This window comes from Lissotriton helveticus, chromosome 1_2 (assembly GCF_964261635.1).
Source record: "Lissotriton helveticus chromosome 1_2, aLisHel1.1, whole genome shotgun sequence".
Classification (NCBI taxonomy): Eukaryota; Metazoa; Chordata; class Amphibia; order Caudata; family Salamandridae; genus Lissotriton; species Lissotriton helveticus.
The window spans coordinates 326,638,264-326,654,907 of NC_136058.1; the positions used below are offsets into that span (position 1 = coordinate 326,638,264).

General features: G+C 47.1%; 8 non-coding genes across 8 annotated transcripts; all 8 read left to right on the plus strand.

Annotated features, from left to right (window-relative positions):
* Positions 1–6,413: 6,413 nt before the first annotated feature.
* TRNAC-GCA (transfer RNA cysteine (anticodon GCA)) lies at positions 6,414–6,485 on the plus strand. The gene has a single exon. It is a non-coding gene; the product is annotated as a tRNA-Cys (tRNA).
* Positions 6,486–7,496: 1,011 nt separating this feature from the next.
* TRNAC-GCA (transfer RNA cysteine (anticodon GCA)) lies at positions 7,497–7,568 on the plus strand. The gene has a single exon. It is a non-coding gene; the product is annotated as a tRNA-Cys (tRNA).
* A 1,012-nt stretch (positions 7,569–8,580) lies between these two features.
* Positions 8,581–8,652, plus strand: TRNAC-GCA (transfer RNA cysteine (anticodon GCA)). The gene has a single exon. It is a non-coding gene; the product is annotated as a tRNA-Cys (tRNA).
* A 1,013-nt stretch (positions 8,653–9,665) lies between these two features.
* Positions 9,666–9,737, plus strand: TRNAC-GCA (transfer RNA cysteine (anticodon GCA)). The gene has a single exon. It is a non-coding gene; the product is annotated as a tRNA-Cys (tRNA).
* Positions 9,738–10,749: 1,012 nt separating this feature from the next.
* On the plus strand, positions 10,750–10,821 carry TRNAC-GCA (transfer RNA cysteine (anticodon GCA)). Its single transcript has one exon. It is a non-coding gene; the product is annotated as a tRNA-Cys (tRNA).
* Positions 10,822–11,833: 1,012 nt separating this feature from the next.
* On the plus strand, positions 11,834–11,905 carry TRNAW-CCA (transfer RNA tryptophan (anticodon CCA)). The gene has a single exon. It is a non-coding gene; the product is annotated as a tRNA-Trp (tRNA).
* A 1,012-nt stretch (positions 11,906–12,917) lies between these two features.
* On the plus strand, positions 12,918–12,989 carry TRNAC-GCA (transfer RNA cysteine (anticodon GCA)). Its single transcript has one exon. It is a non-coding gene; the product is annotated as a tRNA-Cys (tRNA).
* Positions 12,990–16,164: 3,175 nt separating this feature from the next.
* Positions 16,165–16,236, plus strand: TRNAC-GCA (transfer RNA cysteine (anticodon GCA)). Its single transcript has one exon. It is a non-coding gene; the product is annotated as a tRNA-Cys (tRNA).
* Positions 16,237–16,644: the final 408 nt, after the last annotated feature.

Here is a 16,644-nt window from a genome sequence, read left to right on the forward strand (position 1 = left end):
CGGGGTGGGGAGGCCGCCGTCCCCGGGCCCTCAGGGGCCCTAGCCACTGCTCCTGAACCCAGCCAAGCAAGGGGAGGCTCCCCGGGAACAACGGAACCCATTCCTAGGCCCTTGGCAGTGCGGTAGGCTGGGAGACAGGGACCAGGGCCGGAGCACCCGACCCGGGGCCCGCCCGGGCCCCTGGACCCAGCCGGGGCTCCCAAGCCCGGAGGCGCATGGGACGCCTCCCCGGACCCATGGAGCCCGTCCTGGGCATTGAGCCATGCCGTTGGCCTGGAGATGGGTGCCCCGGACGCCCGGGGGAGGTCTGTCCGGGACACATGGAGCCCGTCCTGGGCATTGAACCATGTCGTTGGCCTGGAGAAGGGAGCCCCGGACGCCCGGGGGAGGACTGCCCGGTACCCGTGGAGCCCTTCCCGGGTACTTTGCAACGCCGTTGGCCTCCTGGAGATGGGTGCCCCGAACGCCCGGGGGGCGGGCTGCCCGGGACCCGTGGAGCCCGTCCTGGGCACTCTGACCTGCTGTTGGCCCGGGGGGAGGGACCCCAGACGACCGGGACCCGTGGAGCCCGTCCTTGGCACTCTGACAAGCCGTTGGCCCGGGGAAGGGAGCCCCAGACGACCGGGACCTGTGGAGCCCGTCCTGGGCACTCCTGTATGCCGTTGGCCCGGGGAAGGGAGCCCCGGACGTCCGGGACCCGTGGAGCCCGTCCTGGGCACTCCTGTATGCCGTTGGCCCGGGGAAGGGAGCCCCGGACGTCCGGGACCCGTGGAGCCCGTCCTGGGTACTCTGAAATGCTTTGGCCCGGGGAAGGGAGCCCCGGACACCCGGGGGGGAGGACTGCCCGGGACCCGTGGAACTCGTCCTGGGCACTCTGACATGCCGCTGGCCCGGGGAAGGGTGCCCCGGACGCCCGGGGCCCGTGGAGCCCGTCCTGGGCACTCTGACAAGCCGTTGGCCCGGGGAAGGGAGACCTGGACGCCCGGAACCCGTGGAGCCCGTCCTGGGCACTCTGAAATGCTTTGGCCCGGGGAAGGGAGCCCCGGACGCCCGGTGGAGGACTGCCCGGGACCCGTGGAACTGGTCCTGGGCACTCTGACATGCCGCTGGCCCGGGGAAGGGTGCCCCGGATGACCGGGGCCCGTGGAGCCCGTCCTGGGCACTCTGACATGCCGCTGGCCCGGGGAAGGGAGCCCCGGACGCCCGGGGCCCGTGGAGCCCGTCCCGGGCACTCTGCCATGCCGTCAGCCTGGATGGAGCCCCGGACGCCCGGGGGGGACGAAGGCCCAGGACGCATGGAGCCTGTCCCGGGCACTCTGCCATGCCGTCGGCCTGGATGGAGCACCGGACGCCCGGGGGACGACTGCCCAAGAGCCATGGAGCCCGTCCTGGGCAATTTGACATGCAGTTGGCCTGGAGGAAGGAAGCTCCGGGTGGCCTAGGGAGGTGTTGCCCAGGCATATCCCATCTGGTCCCCATGGCAGAGAACCACCAACCCTGGAGGGGTGTCCGGGCATACCCTGCCCCATAGTAATCCGGAGGCAAATTACCCCCCTTTCTTGCAATCTGTGCACGCGAGGTGACAGAGGGGACCCAAGGCGTGAAAGAACCCGACCTCATGGAGCCCTCGCTGGGATCCGGGAGGCGAATGGCACCTCATTAAGACTTCCAGGGAAGTTCGGCCATCTGGTCCCCCCCCATAGGAAAGCGTTGCGGGCGACCAGATGCCCGAGGGGATCCGGGCGACCAGATGGCCCAGGGAATCCGGGCGACCAGATGGCCGGGCATGGAGGTGAAGCCGCCTGGACTCTTCCCCACCCCGTCCCCGTCCCGGGACGAATGCCCGGGACGCATGGAGCCCGTCCTGGCCACTTGACGTCCCGTCCTGGGCATTGAACCATGCCGTCAGCCTGGAGAAGGGAGCCCCCGGACGCCCGGGGGAGGACTGCCCGGTACCCGTGGAGCCCTTCCCGGGTACTTTGCAACTCCGTTGGCCTCCTGGAGATGGGTGCGCCAGATGCCCAGGGGTGGGCTGCCCGGGACCCATGGAGCCCGTCCTGGGCACTTTTACATGCCGTCGGCCTGGAGGTGGGTGCCCTGGACGCCCGGGGGAGGCCTGCCTGGGACCCGTGGAGCCCCTCCCGGGTACTTTGCCAATGCCGTTGGCCTCATGGAGATGGGTGCCCCGGACGCCCGGGGGAGGACTGCCCGGTACCCGTGGAGTCCTTTCCGGGTACTTTGCAACGCTGTTGGCCTCCTGGAGATGGGTGCCCCGGACGCCCGGGGGAGGTCTGTCCGGGGCCCATGGAGCCCGTCCTGGGCAGTGTGACATGCCGTCGGCCTGGAGGTGGGAGCCCCGGACGCCCGGGGGAAGGCTGCCCGGGACCCGTGGAGCCCTTCCCGGGTACTTTGCCATCCCGTTGGCCTCCTGGAGATGGGTGCCCCGGACGCCCTGGGGCGGTCTGTCCGGGACACGTGGAGCCCGTCCTGGGCATTGAGCCATGCCGTTGGCCCGGAGAATGGAGCCCCCAGACGCCCGGGGGAGGTGTTGCCCAGGCATATCTCATCTGGTCCCCGGGCAGAGAACCACCGGCCCTGGAGAGGTGTCCGGGCGTACCCTGCCCCTAGTAATCCGGAGGGAAATTACCCCCCTTTCTTGCAATCCGTGCACGCGAGGTGACAGAGGGGACCCAAGGCGTAAAAGAACCCGAGCTCATGGAGCCCTAGCTGGGATCCGGGAGGCGAATGGCACCTCATCGGGACTTCCAGGGAAGCCCGGCCATCTGGTCGCCCCATTGGAAAGCATCGCGGGCGACCAGATGGCCCGGAACGAAAGGACTCCCAGCTCCCCATCCACCCCAAGCCTTCGCGGTAGGGTTCCTGACTGCCTGCCCACGCAAGGCAGGGCTCTTGGACCCCGGCTGGGCCTCAGGCGCAGGTTGGACCACCGGAGCTCTAGGGCCCGGACGACCTGGGGGAGGAATGCCCGGGACCCGTGGAGCCCGTCCTGGGTACTTTGACATGCCGTCGGCCTGGAGGTGGGTGCCCCGGACGCCCCGGGGGAAGCTGCCCGGGACCCATGGAGCCCGTCCTGGGTACTTTGACATTCCGTCGGCCTGGAGGTGGGAGCCCGGGATGCCCGGGGGGAGGTCTGCCCGGGACCCATGGAGCCCGTCCTGGGTACTTTGCCAATGCCGTTGGCCTCATGGAGATGGGTGCCCCGGACGCCCGGGGGACGAATGCCCGGGACGCATGGAGCCCGTCCTGGGCACTTTTCCATGCCTTCGGCCTGGAGCCCCCAGACACCCAGGGGAGGACCACCGTGAAAACCATGGAGCCCGACCCGGGCACTCTGCCATACCGTCAGCCTAGATGGAGCCCCGGACGCCCAGGGGACGAATGCCCGGGACGCATGGAGCCCGTCCTGGGCACTTTTCAATGCCGTCAGCCTGGATGGAGCCCCGGACGCCCGGGGGATGACTGCCCAGGAGCCATGGAGCCCGTCCTGGGCAATTTGACATGCAGTTGGCCTGGAGGAAGGAAGCCCCGGGTGGCCTAGGGAGGTGTTGCCCAGGCATAGCCCATCTGGTCCCCATGGCAGAGAACCACCAGCCTCGGAGGGGTGTCCGGGCGTACCCTTCTCCCTAGTAATCCGGAGGAAAATTACCCCCTTTTCTTGTAATCTGTGCACGCGAGGTGACAGAGGGGACCCAAGGCGCGAATGTACCCAACCTCCTGGAGCCCTCGCTGGGATCCGGGCGGCGAATGGCACCTCATCGGGACTTCCAGGGAAGTTCGGCCATCTGGTCGCCCCATAGGAAAGCGTTGCGGGCGACCAGATGCCCGAGGGGATCCGGGCGACCAGATGGCCGAGGGAATCTGGTCGATCAGATGGCTGGACACGGAAGTGAAGCCGCCTGGACTCTCCCGACCCTGTCCCCGTCCCCGTGCCCGTGCCCGGGACGCATGGAGCCCGTCCTGGGCACTTTTCCATGCCTTCGGCCTGGAGCCCCCAGACACCCAGGGGAGGACCACCGTGAAAGCCATGGAGCCCGACCCGGGCACTCTGCCATGCCGTCGGCCTGGATGGAGCCCCGGACGCCCGGGGGACAAATGCCCGGGACGCATGGAGCCCGTCCTGGGCACTTTTCCATGCCTTCGGCCTGGAGCGCCCCGACACCCTGGGGAGGACCACCCTGGAAACCATGGAGCCCGACCCGGGCACTCTGCCATGCCGTCGGCCTGGATGGAGCCCCGGATGCCCGGGGGACAAATGCCCGGGACGCATGGAGCCCGTCCTGGGTACTTTTCCATGCCGTCGGCCAGGAGCCCCCTGACACCCAGGGGAGGACCACCGTGAAAACCATGGAGCCCGACCCGGGCACTCTGCCATACCGTCAGCCTGGATGTAGCCCCGGACGCCCGGGGGACGAATTCCCGGGACGCATGGAGCCCGTCCCGGGCACTCTGCCATGCCGTCCCGACAAATTCGTACGGACTCCTAACCTTACGACGCGGATCGGAATCGAGCCCTCTCTGACCCAGCAGTTTCAGGCGCCCGGGGGACGAATGCCCGGGACGCATGGAGCCCGACCCGGGCACACTGCCTTGCCGCCGGCCTGGATGGAGCCCCGGACGCCCGGGGGACGAATGCCCGGGACGCATGGAGCCCGTCCCGGGCACTCTGCCATGCCGTCGGCCTGGATGGAGCCCCGGACGCCAGGGGGACGACTGCCCAAGAGCCATGGAGCCCATCCCGGGCACTCTGCCATGCCGTCCCGACAAATTCGTACGGACTCCTAACCTTCCGACACGGATCGGAATCGAGCCCTTTCTGACCCAGCAGATTTCAGGTTGATTTGCTATATACTTTACGTACGATTTTATGGGGGCCGATTCCGATCCGGTACGTAAAAGCAAATACGACCGACATGTCGGACAACCACGTACACCCAGGGGATAGGACTGCCCGGGTCACATGGACCCCGTCCTGGGCACTCTGATCTGCCGCCGGCGCCGGGGATCGAACCGTGATCACCAGATGGGGATATCCCAAAAATCTGGCATGGATACGGCCCGCCAGGACAGGTTTGGGCACCCCTGATGTAGAGGCATTGGTCCTATGTACCACTGCCTATTCAAATAAAATAACAATGAAACAAATAAATCTATTTTTTAAATGATCCAGTTTTCCTTTAATAAATAATATTAAGGACTACTTCTCCTGTTCCACAGTTTCAATGTTGTACTTTCTGACACAATTTATTATGATCCTTACACTCTTTTATGATGTACTGATATTTTGTCATTCTGATTTTACTGAAAAGCTGGGCATATAGCTCAGTGGTAGAGCATTTGACTGCAGATCAAGAGGTCCCTGGTTCAAATCCGGGTGTCCCCTCACCCTATTTTGATTCTGTTGTTTGTAATTGGGACTTTTCATCAATTCCATATGGATCATCTTTGACAGAGTAAGTGTTCCCTTGGATATTGCACTTTAATAGCATTTCAGTGTTTCCTGCTCAAAGCCTGTGAGTAAATGCAGTTTTTAACACTCGGCTTGGTATTCCCTTTGTGAAATTTCTGAAACATCATTGATCAATTTTGGATTTCGGCTCTTCCTTTCACAGCACTCAACAAAGGGAATGGACTATGAAACCAATTGACAACTTTGTTATACTGTTTGGTGCTTTCTTGTATTGCACTGAAGAAATGGCGTATAAAACTTGGCAGCGAAGCAGTCAATCTATTTCTCATTTCACCTGTGTCTTCAGTCTTACATATATTCCACCTCTTCTCTGTGCATGCAAAGTATGTGTTTGTTTGAAGCACTTCATTTTAGTGCAACCTAGGAACTATTTAATTTCTCCTTAAAAGCTCTGCCTACGTGCAAGATGTAGGAATTATCATTGCAGTTGCAAGAAGGCTGGTCTGAAGAATCAGGCCATTTGCAAACGCAAAATGGCTTTTTCTGATGTATTAAATGGAAGGTATTCGAAAGGGGTGTTTGGGTGTACCTTCCAAATACCGAATTGTAGTGGTACGTGGAAATGTTTTTCCACCATAATTTGACCCAAAACAATCATACTTCATCACCATCTCAGTGATTGTGGTAACCAATCCTCAAATGATAAGGTGTCCCGTAAAAACCTCTTCCCCTTTAAGAATGTTTCAAAACAATCATTGTATGTAGAGGCATTGGACCTATGTACCACTGCCTATTCAAATAAAATAACAATGAAACAAATAAATCTGTTTTTTAAATGATCCAGTTTTCCTTTAATAAATAATATTAAGGACTACTTCTCCTGTTCCACAGTATCAAGGTTGTACTTTCTGGCACAACTTAGTATGATCCTCACACTCTTTCATGATGTACTGATATTTTGTCATTCTGATTTTATTGAAAAGCTGGGGATATAGCTCAGTGGTAGAGCATTTGACTGCAGATCAAGAGGTCCCTGGTTCTAATCCGGGTGTCCCCTCACCCTATTTTGATTCTGTTGTTTGTAATTGGGACTTTTCATCAATTCCATTTGGATCATCTTTGACAGAGTCAGTGTTCCCTTGGATATTGCACTTTAATAGCATTTAAGTGTTTCCTGCTCAAAGCCTGTGAGTAAATGCAGTTTTTAACACTCGGCTTGGTATTCCCTTTGGGAAATTTCTGAAACATCGTTGATCAATTTTGGAATTCGGCTCTTCCTTTCACAGCACTAAACAAAGGGAATGGACTATGAAACCGATTGACAACTTTGTTATACTGTTCGGTGCTTTCTTGTATTGCACTGAAGAAATGGCGTATAAAACTTGGCAGCGAAGCCGTCAATCTATTTCTCATTTCACCTGTGTCTTCAGTCTTACATATATTCCACCTCTTCTCTGTGCATGCAAAGTATGTGTTTGTTTGAAGCACTTCATTTTTGTGCAACGTAGGAACTATTTAATTTCTCCTTAAAAGCTCTGCCTACGTGCAAGATGTACGAACTATCATTGCAGGTGGAAGAAGGCTGGTCTGAAGAATCAGGCCATTTGCAAACGCAAAATGGCATTTGCTGATGTATTAAATGGAAGGTATTCGAAAGGGGTGTTTGGGTGTACCTTCCAAATACCGAATTGTAGTGGTACGTAGAAATGTTTTTCCACCATAATTTGGCCCAAAACAATCATACTTCATCACCATCTCCGTGATTGTGGTAACCAATCCGCGTATGATAAGGTGTCCCGTAAAACCTCTTCCCCTTTAAGAATGTTTCAAAACAATCATTGTATGTAGAGGCATTGGTCCTATGTACCACTGCCTATTCAAATAAAATAACAATAAAACAAATAAATCTGTTTTTTAAATGATCCAGTTTTCCTTTAATAAATAATATTAAGGACTACTTCTCCTGTTCCACAGTTTCAAGGTTGTACTTTCTGGCACAACTTAGTATGATCCTCACACTCTTTCATGATGTACTGATATTTTGTTATTCTGATCTTACTGACAAGCTGGGGATATAGCTCAGTGGTAGAGCATTTGACTGCAGATCAAGAGGTCCCTGGTTCAAATCCGGGTGTCCCCTCACCCTATTTTGATTCTGTTGTTTGTAATTGCGACTTTTCATCAATTCCATTTGGATCATCTTTGACAGAGTAAGTGTTCCCTTGGATATTGCACTTTAATAGCATTTCAGTGTTTCCTGCTCCAAGCCTGTGAGTAAATGCAGTTTTTAACACTCGGCTTGGTATTCCCTTTGGGAAATTTCTGAAACATCATTGATCAATTTTGGAATTCGCCTCTCCCATTCACAGCACTAAACAAAGGGAATGGACTATGAAACCAATTGACAACTTTGTTATACTGTTTGGTGCTTTCTTGTATTGCACTGAAGAAATGGCGTATAAAACTTGGCAGCGAAGCAGTCAATCTATTTCTCATTTCACCTGTGTCTTCAGTCTTACATATATTCCACCTCTTCTCTGTGCATGCAAAGTATGTGTTTGTTTGAAGCACTTCATTTTTGTGCAACGTAGGAACTATTTAATTTCTCCTTAAAAGCTCTGCCTACGTGCAAGATGTACGAACTATCATTGCAGGTGGAAGAAGGCTGGTCTGAAGAATCAGGCCATTTGCAAACGCAAAATGGCATTTGCTGATGTATTAAATGGAAGGTATTCGAAAGGGGTGTTTGGGTGTACCTTCCAAATACCGAATTGTAGTGGTACGTAGAAATGTTTTTCCACCATAATTTGGCCCAAAACAATCATACTTCCTCACCATCTCCGTAATTGTGGTAACCAATCCTCAAATGATAAGGTGTCCCGTAAAAACCCCTTCCCCTTTAAGAATGTTTCAAAACAATCATTGTATGTAGAGGCATTGGTACTATGTACCACTGCCTATTCAAATAAAATAACAATAAAACAAATAAATCTGTTTTTTAAATGATCCAGTTTTCCTTTAATAAATAATATTAAGGACTACTTCTCCTGTTCCACAGTTTCAAGGTTGTACTTTCTGGCACAACTTAGTATGATCCTCACACTCTTTCATGATGTACTGATATTTTGTCATTCTGATCTTACTGACAAGCTGGGGATATAGCTCAGTGGTAGAGCATTTGACTGCAGATCAAGAGGTCCCTGGTTCAAATCCGGGTGTCCCCTCACCCTATTTTGATTCTGTTGTTTGTAATTGCGACTTTTCATCAATTCCATTTGGATCATCTTTGACAGAGTAAGTGTTCCCTTGGATATTGCACTTTAATAGCATTTCAGTGTTTCCTGCTCAAAGCCTGTGAGAAAATGCAGTTTTTAACACTCGGCTTGGTATTCCCTTTGGGAAATTTCTGAAACATCATTGATCAATTTTGGAATTCGGTTCTTCCTTTCACAGCACTAAACAAAGGGAATGGACTATGAAACCAATTGACAACTTTGTTATACTGTTTGGTGCTTTCTTGTATTGCACTGAAGAAATGGAGTATAAAACTTGGCAGCGAAGCAGTCAATCTATATCTCATTTCACCTGTGTCTTCAGTCTTACATATATTCCACCTCTTCTCTGTGCATGCAAAGTAAGTGTTTGTTTGAAGCACTTCATTTTAGTGCAACCTAGGAACTATTTAATTTCTCCTTGAAAAGCTCTGCCTACGTGCAAGATGTAGGAACTATCATTGCAGTTGCAAAAAGGCTGGTCTGAAGAATCAGGCCATTTGCAAACGCAAAATGGCTTTTTCTGATGTATTAAATGGAAGGTATTCGAAAGGGGTGTTTGGGTGTACCTTCCAAATACCGAATTGTAGTGGTACGTGGAAATGTTTTTCCACCATAATTTGACCCAAAACAATCATACTTCATCACCATCTCAGTGATTGTGGTAACCAATCCTCAAATGATAAGGTGTCCCGTAAAAACCTCTTCCCCTTTAAGAATGTTTCAAAACAATCATTGTATGTAGAGGCATTGGTCCTATGTACCACTGCCTATTCAAATAAAATTACAATGAAACAAATAAATCTGTTTTTTAAATGATCCAGTTTTCCTTTAATAAATAATATTAAGGACTACTTCTCCTGTTCCACAGTATCAAGGTTGTACTTTCTGGCACAACTTAGTATGATCCTCACACTCTTTCATGATGTACTGATATTTTGTCATTCTGATTTTACTGAAAAGCTGGGGATATAGCTCAGTGGTAGAGTATTTGACTGCAGATCAAGAGGTCCCTGGTTCAAATCCGGGTGTCCCCTCACCCTATTTTGATTCTGTTGTTTGTAATTGGGACTTTTCATCAATTCCATTTGGATCATCTTTGACAGAGTAAGTGTTCCCTTGGATATTGCACTTTAATAGCATTTCAGTGTTTCCTGCTCAAAGCCTGTGAGTAAATGCAGTTTTTAACACTCGGCTTGGTATTCCCTTTGGGAAATTTCTGAAACATCATTGATCAATTTTGGAATTCGGCTCTCCCTTTCACAGCACTAAACAAAGGGAATGGACTATGAAACCAATTGACAACTTTGTTATACTGTTTGGTGCTTTCTTGTATTGCACTGAAGAAATGGCGTATAAAACTTGGCAGCGAAGCAGTCAATCTATTTCTCATTTCACCTGTGTCTTCAGTCTTACATATATTCCACCTCTTCTCTGTGCATGCAAAGTATGTGTTTGTTTGAAGCACTTCATTTTTGTGCAACGTAGGAACTATTTAATTTCTCCTTAAAAGCTCTGCCTACGTGCAAGATGTACGAACTATCACTGCAGTTGCAAGAAGGCTGGTCTGAAGAATCAGGCCATTTGCAAACGCAAAATGGCTTTTTCTGATGTATTAAATGGAAGGTATTCGAAAGGGGTGTTTGGGTGTACCTTCCAAATACCGAATTGTAGTGGTACGTAGAAATGTTTTTCCACCATAATTTGGCCCAAAACAATCATACTTCCTCACCATCTCCGTAATTGTGGTAACCAATCCTCAAATGATAAGGTGTCCCGTAAAAACCTCTTCCCCTTAAAGAATGTTTCAAAACAATCATTGTATGTAGAGGCATTGGTCCTATGTACCACTGCCTATTCAAATAAAATAACAATGAAACAAATAAATCTGTTTTTTAAATGATCCAGTTTTCCTTTAATAAATAATATTAAGGACTACTTCTCCTGTTCCACAGTTTCAAGGTTGTACTTTCTGGCACAACTTAGTATGTTCCTCACACTCTTTCATGATGTACTGATTTTTTGTCATTCTGATTTTACTGAAAAGCTGGGGATATAGCTCAGTGGTAGAGCATTTAACTGCAGATCAAGAGGTCCCTGGTTCAAATCCAGGTGTCCCCTCACCCTATTTTGATTCTGTTGTTTGTAATTGGGACTTTTCATCAATTCCATTTGGATCATCTTTGACAGAGTAAGTGTTCCCTTGGATATTGCACTTTAATAGCATTTCACTGCTTCCTGCTCAAAGCCTGTGAGTAAATGCAGTTTTTAACACTCGGCTTGGTATTCCCTTTGGGAAATTTCTGAAACATCATTGATCAATTTTGGAATTCGGCTCTCCCTTTCACAGCACTAAACAAAGGGAATGGACTATGAAACCAATTGACAACTGTGTTATACTGTTTGGTGCTTTCTTGTATTGCACTGAAGAAATGGCGTATAAAACTTGGCAGCGAAGCAGTCAATCTATTTCTCATTTCACCTGTGTCTTCAGTCTTACATATATTCCACCTCTTCTCTGTGCATGCAAAGTATGTGTTTGTTTGAAGCACTTCATTTTTGTGCAACGTAGGAACTATTTAATTTCTCCTTAAAAGCTCTGCCTACGTGCAAGATGTACGAACTATCATTGCAGTTGCAAGAAGGCTGGTCTGAAGAATCAGGCCATTTGCAAACGCAAAATGGCTTTTTCTGATGTATTAAATGGAAGGTATTCGAAAGGGGTGTTTGGGTGTACCTTCCAAATACCGAATTGTAGTGGTACGTAGAAATGTTTTTCCACCATAATTTGGCCCAAAACAATCATACTTCATCACCTTCTCCGTGATTGAGGTAACCAATCCTCAAATGATAAGGTGTCCCGTAAAAACCTCTTCCCCTTTAAGAATGTTTCAAAACAATCATTGTATGTAGAGGCATTGGTCCTATGTACCACTGCCTATTCAAATAAAATAACAATGAAACAAATAAATCTGTTTTTTAAATGATCCAGTTTTCCTTTAATAAATAATATTAAGGATTACTTCTCCTGTTCCACAGTTTCAAGGTTGTACTTTCTGGCACAACTTAGTATGATCCTCACACTCTTTCATGATGTACTGATATTTTGTCATTCTGATTTTATTGAAAAGTTGGGGATATAGCTCAGTGGTAGAGCATTTGACTCCAGATCAAGAGGTCCCTGGTTCAAATCCAGGTGTCCCCTCACCCTATTTTGATTCTGTTGTTTGTAATTGGGACTTTTCATCAATTCCATTTGGATCATCTTTGACAGAGTAAGTGTTCCCTTGGATATTGCACTTTAATAGCATTTCAGTGTTTCCTGCTCAAAGCCTGTGAGTAAATGCAGTTTTTAACACTCGGCTTGGTATTCCCTTTGGGAAATTTCTGAAACATCATTGATCAATTTTGGAATTCGGCTCTCCCTTTCACAGCACTAAACAAAGGGAATGGACTATGAAACCAATTGACAACTTTGTTATACTGTTTGGTGCTTTCTTGTATTGCACTGAAGAAATGGCGTATAAAACTTGGCAGCGAAGCAGTCAATCTATTTCTCATTTCACCTGTGTCTTCAGTCTTACATATATTCCACCTCTTCTCTGTGCATGCAAAGTATGTGTTTGTTTGAAGCACTTCATTTTTGTGCAACGTAGGAACTATTTAATTTCTCCTCAAAAGCTCTGCCTACGTGCAAGATGTGCGAACTATCATTGCAGTTGCAAGAAGGCTGGTCTGAAGAATCAGGCCATTTGCAAACGCAAAATGGCTTTTTCTGATGTATTAAATGGAAGGTATTCGAAAGGGGTGTTTGGGTGTACCTTCCAAATACCGAATTGTAGTGGTACGTAGAAATGTTTTTCCACCATAATTTGGCCCAAAACAATCATACTTCATCACCATCTTCGTGATTGAGGTAACGAATCCTCAAATGATAAGGTGTCCCGTAAATACCTCTTCCCCTTTAAGAATGTTTCAAAACAATCATTGTATGTAGAGTCATTGGTCCTATGTACCACTGCCTATTCAAATAAAATAACAATGAAACAAATAAATCTGTTTTTTAAATGATCCAGTTTTCCTTTAATAAATAATATTAAGGACTACTTCTCCTGTTCCACAGTTTCAAGGTTGTACTTTCTGGCACAACTTAGTATGATCCTCACACTCTTTCATGATGTACTGATATTTTGTCATTCTGATTTTATTGAAAAGTTGGGGATCTAGCTCAGTGGTAGAGCATTTGACTGCAGATCAAGAGGTCCCTGGTTCAAATCCAGGTGTCCCCTCACCCTATTTTGATTCTGTTGTTTGTAATTGGGACTTTTCATCAATTCCATTTGGATCATCTTTGACAGAGTAAGTGTTCCCTTGGATATTGCACTTTAATAGCATTTCAGTGTTTCCTGCTCAAAGCCTGTGAGTAAATGCAGTTTTTAACACTCGGCTTGGTATTCCCTTTGGGAAATTTCTGAAACATCATTGATCAATGTTGGAATTCGGCTCTTCCTTTCACAGCACTAAACAAAGGGAATGGACTATGAAACCAATTGACAACTTTGTTATACTGTTTGGTGCTTTCTTGTATTGCACTGAAGAAATTGCGTATAAAACTTGGCAGCGAAGCAGTCAATCTATTTCTCATTTCACCTGTGTCTTCAGTCTTACATATATTCCACCTCTTCTCTGTGCATGCAAAGTATGTGTTTGTTTGAAGCACTTCATTTTTGTGCAACGTAGGAACTATTTAATTTCTCCTTAAAAGCTCTGCCTACGTGCAAGATGGACGAACTATCATTGCAGTTGCAAGAAGGCTGGTATGAAGAATCAGGCCATTTGCAAACGCAAAATGGCTTTTTCTGATGTATTAAATGGAAGGTATTCGAAAGGGGTGTTTGGGTGTACCTTCCAAATACCGAATTGTAGTGGTACGTAGAAATGTTTTTCCACCATAATTTGGCCCAAAACTATCATACTTCATCACCATCTCCGTGATTGAGGTAACCAATCCTCAAATGATAAGGGGTCCCGTAAATACCTCTTCCCCTTTAAGAATGTTTCAAAACAATCATTGTATGTAGAGGCATTGGTCCTATGTACCACTGCCTATTCAAATAAAATAACAAAGAAACAAATAGATCTGTTTTTTAAATGATCCAGTTTTCCTTTAATAAATAATATTAAGGACTACTTCTCCTGTTCCACAGTTTCAAGGTTGTACTTTCTGGCACAACTTAGTATGATCCTCACACTCTTTCATGATGTACTGATATTTTGTCATTCTGATTTTTTTGAAAAGTTGGGGATATAGCTCAGTGGTAGAGCATTTGACTGCAGATCAAGAGGTCCCTGTTTCAAATCCAGGTGTCCCCTCACCCTATTTTGATTCTGTTGTTTGTAATTGGGACTTTTCATCAATTCCATTTGGATCATCTTTGACAGAGTAAGTGTTCCCTTGGATATTGCACTTTAATAGCATTTCAGTGTTTCCTGCTCAAAGCCTTTGAGTAAATGCAGTTTTTAACACTCGGCTTGGTATTCCCTTTGGGAAATTTCTGAAACATCATTGATCAATTTTGGAATTCGGTTTTCCTTTCACAGCACTAAACAAAGGGAATGGACTATGAAACCAATTGACAACTTTGTTATACTGTTTGGGGCTTTCTTGTATTGCACTGAAGAAATTGCGTATAAAACTTGGCAGCGAAGCAGTCAATCTATTTCTCATTTCACCTGTGTCTTCAGTCTTACATATATTCCACCTCTTCTCTGTGCATGCAAAGTATGTGTTTGTTTGAAGCACTTCATTTTTGTGCAACGTAGGAACTATTTAATTTCTCCTTAAAAGCTCTGCCTACGTGCAAGATGGACGAACTATCATTGCAGTTGCAAGAAGGCTGGTCTGAAGAATCAGGCCATTTGCAAACGCAAAATGGCATTTGCTGATAAATTAAATGGAAGGTATTCGAAAGGGGTGTTTGGGTGTACCTTCCAAATACCGAATTGTAGTGGTACGTAGAAATGTTTTTCCACCATAATTTGGCCCAAAACAATCATACTTCATCACCATCTCCGTGATTGTGGTAACCAATCCTCATATGATAAGGTGTCCCGTAAAAACCTCTTCCCCTTTAAGAATGTTTCAAAACAATCATTGTATGTAGGGGCATTGGTCCTATGTACCACTGCCTATTCAAATAAAATAACAATGAAACAAATAAATCTGTTTTTTAAATGATCCAGTTTTCCTTTAATAAATAATATTAAGGACTACTTCTCCTGTTCCACAGTTTCAAGGTTGTACTTTCTGGCACAACTTAGTATGATCCTCACACTCTTTCATGATGTACTGATATTTTGTCATTCTGATTTTACTGAAAAGCTGGGGATATAGCTCAGTGGTAGAGCATTTGACTGCAGATTAAGAGGTTCCCTGGTTCAAATCCGGGTGTCCCCTCACCCTATTTTGATTCTGTTATTTGTAATTGGGACTTTTCATCAATTCCATTTGGATCATCTTTGACAGAGTCAGTGTTCCCTTGGATATTGTACTTTAATAGCATTTCAGTGTTTCCTGCTCAAAGCCTGTGAGTAAATGCAGTTTTTAACACTCGGTTTGGTATTCCCTTTGGGAAATTTCTGAAACATCATTGATCAATTTTGGAATTCGGCTCTTCCTTTCACAGCACTAAACAAAGGGCATGGACTATGAAACCAATTGACAACTTTGTTGTACTGTTTGGTGCTTTCTTGTATTGCACTGAAGAAATGGCGTATAAAACTTGGCAGCGAAGCAATCTATTTCTCATTTCACCTGTGTCTTCAGTCTTACATATATTCCACCTCTTCTCTGTGCATGCAAAGTATGTGTTTTTTGAAGCACTTCATTTTTGTGCAACGTAGGAACTATTTAATTTCTCCTTAAAAGCTCTGCCTACGTGCAAGATGTACGAACTATCATTGCAGTTGCAAGAAGGCTGGTCTGAAGAATCAGGCCATTTGCAAATGCAAAATGGCTTTTTCTGATGTATTAAATGGAAGGTATTCGAAAGGGGTGTTTGGGTGTACCTTCCAAATACCGAATTGTAGTGGTACGTAGAAATGTTTTTCCACCATAATTTGGCCCAAAACAATCATACTTCATCACCATCTCCGTGATTGTGGTAACCAATCCTCATATGATAAGGTGTCCCGTAAAAACCTCTTCCCCTTTAAGAATGTTTCAAAACAATCATTGTATGTAGAGGCATTGGTCCTATGTACCACTGCCTATTCAAATAAAATAACAATGAAACAAATAAATCTGTTTTTTAAATGATCCAGTTTTCCTTTAATAAATAATATTAAGGACTACTTCTCCTGTTCCACAGTTTCAAGGTTGTACTTTCTGGCACAACCTAGTATGATCCTCACACTCTTTCATGATGTACTGATATTTTGTCATTCTAATTTTACTGAAAAGCTGGGGATATAGCTCAGTGGTAGAGCATTTGACTGCAGATCAAGAGGTCCCTGGTTCAAGTCCGGGTGTCACCTCACCCTATTTTGATTCTGTTGTTTGTAATTGTGACTTTTCATCAATTCCATTTGGATCATCTTTGACAGAGTCAGTGTTCCCGTGGATATTGCACTTTAATAACAATGAAACAAATAAATCTGTTTTTTAAATGATCCAGTTTTCCTTTAATAAATAATATTAAGGACTACTTCTGTGGTAAATAAATAAATAATTACCGGTACTATTTTTCTATGCATTAACTGAAAAGGATAGCTCAATAAATAAGAGACAGAATCCGTGGTATCTGAGTCATACGGGCTTTAATTAAGTGGCTCGAGCCAATGGACCATCGGGTTCCATCACCTGCTAAGGTTCAGGAAGGGACAGACACAGGAAAAAGAGGGACAGGCGGGACAGCTAATATCTCATTAACATCATACAGTATA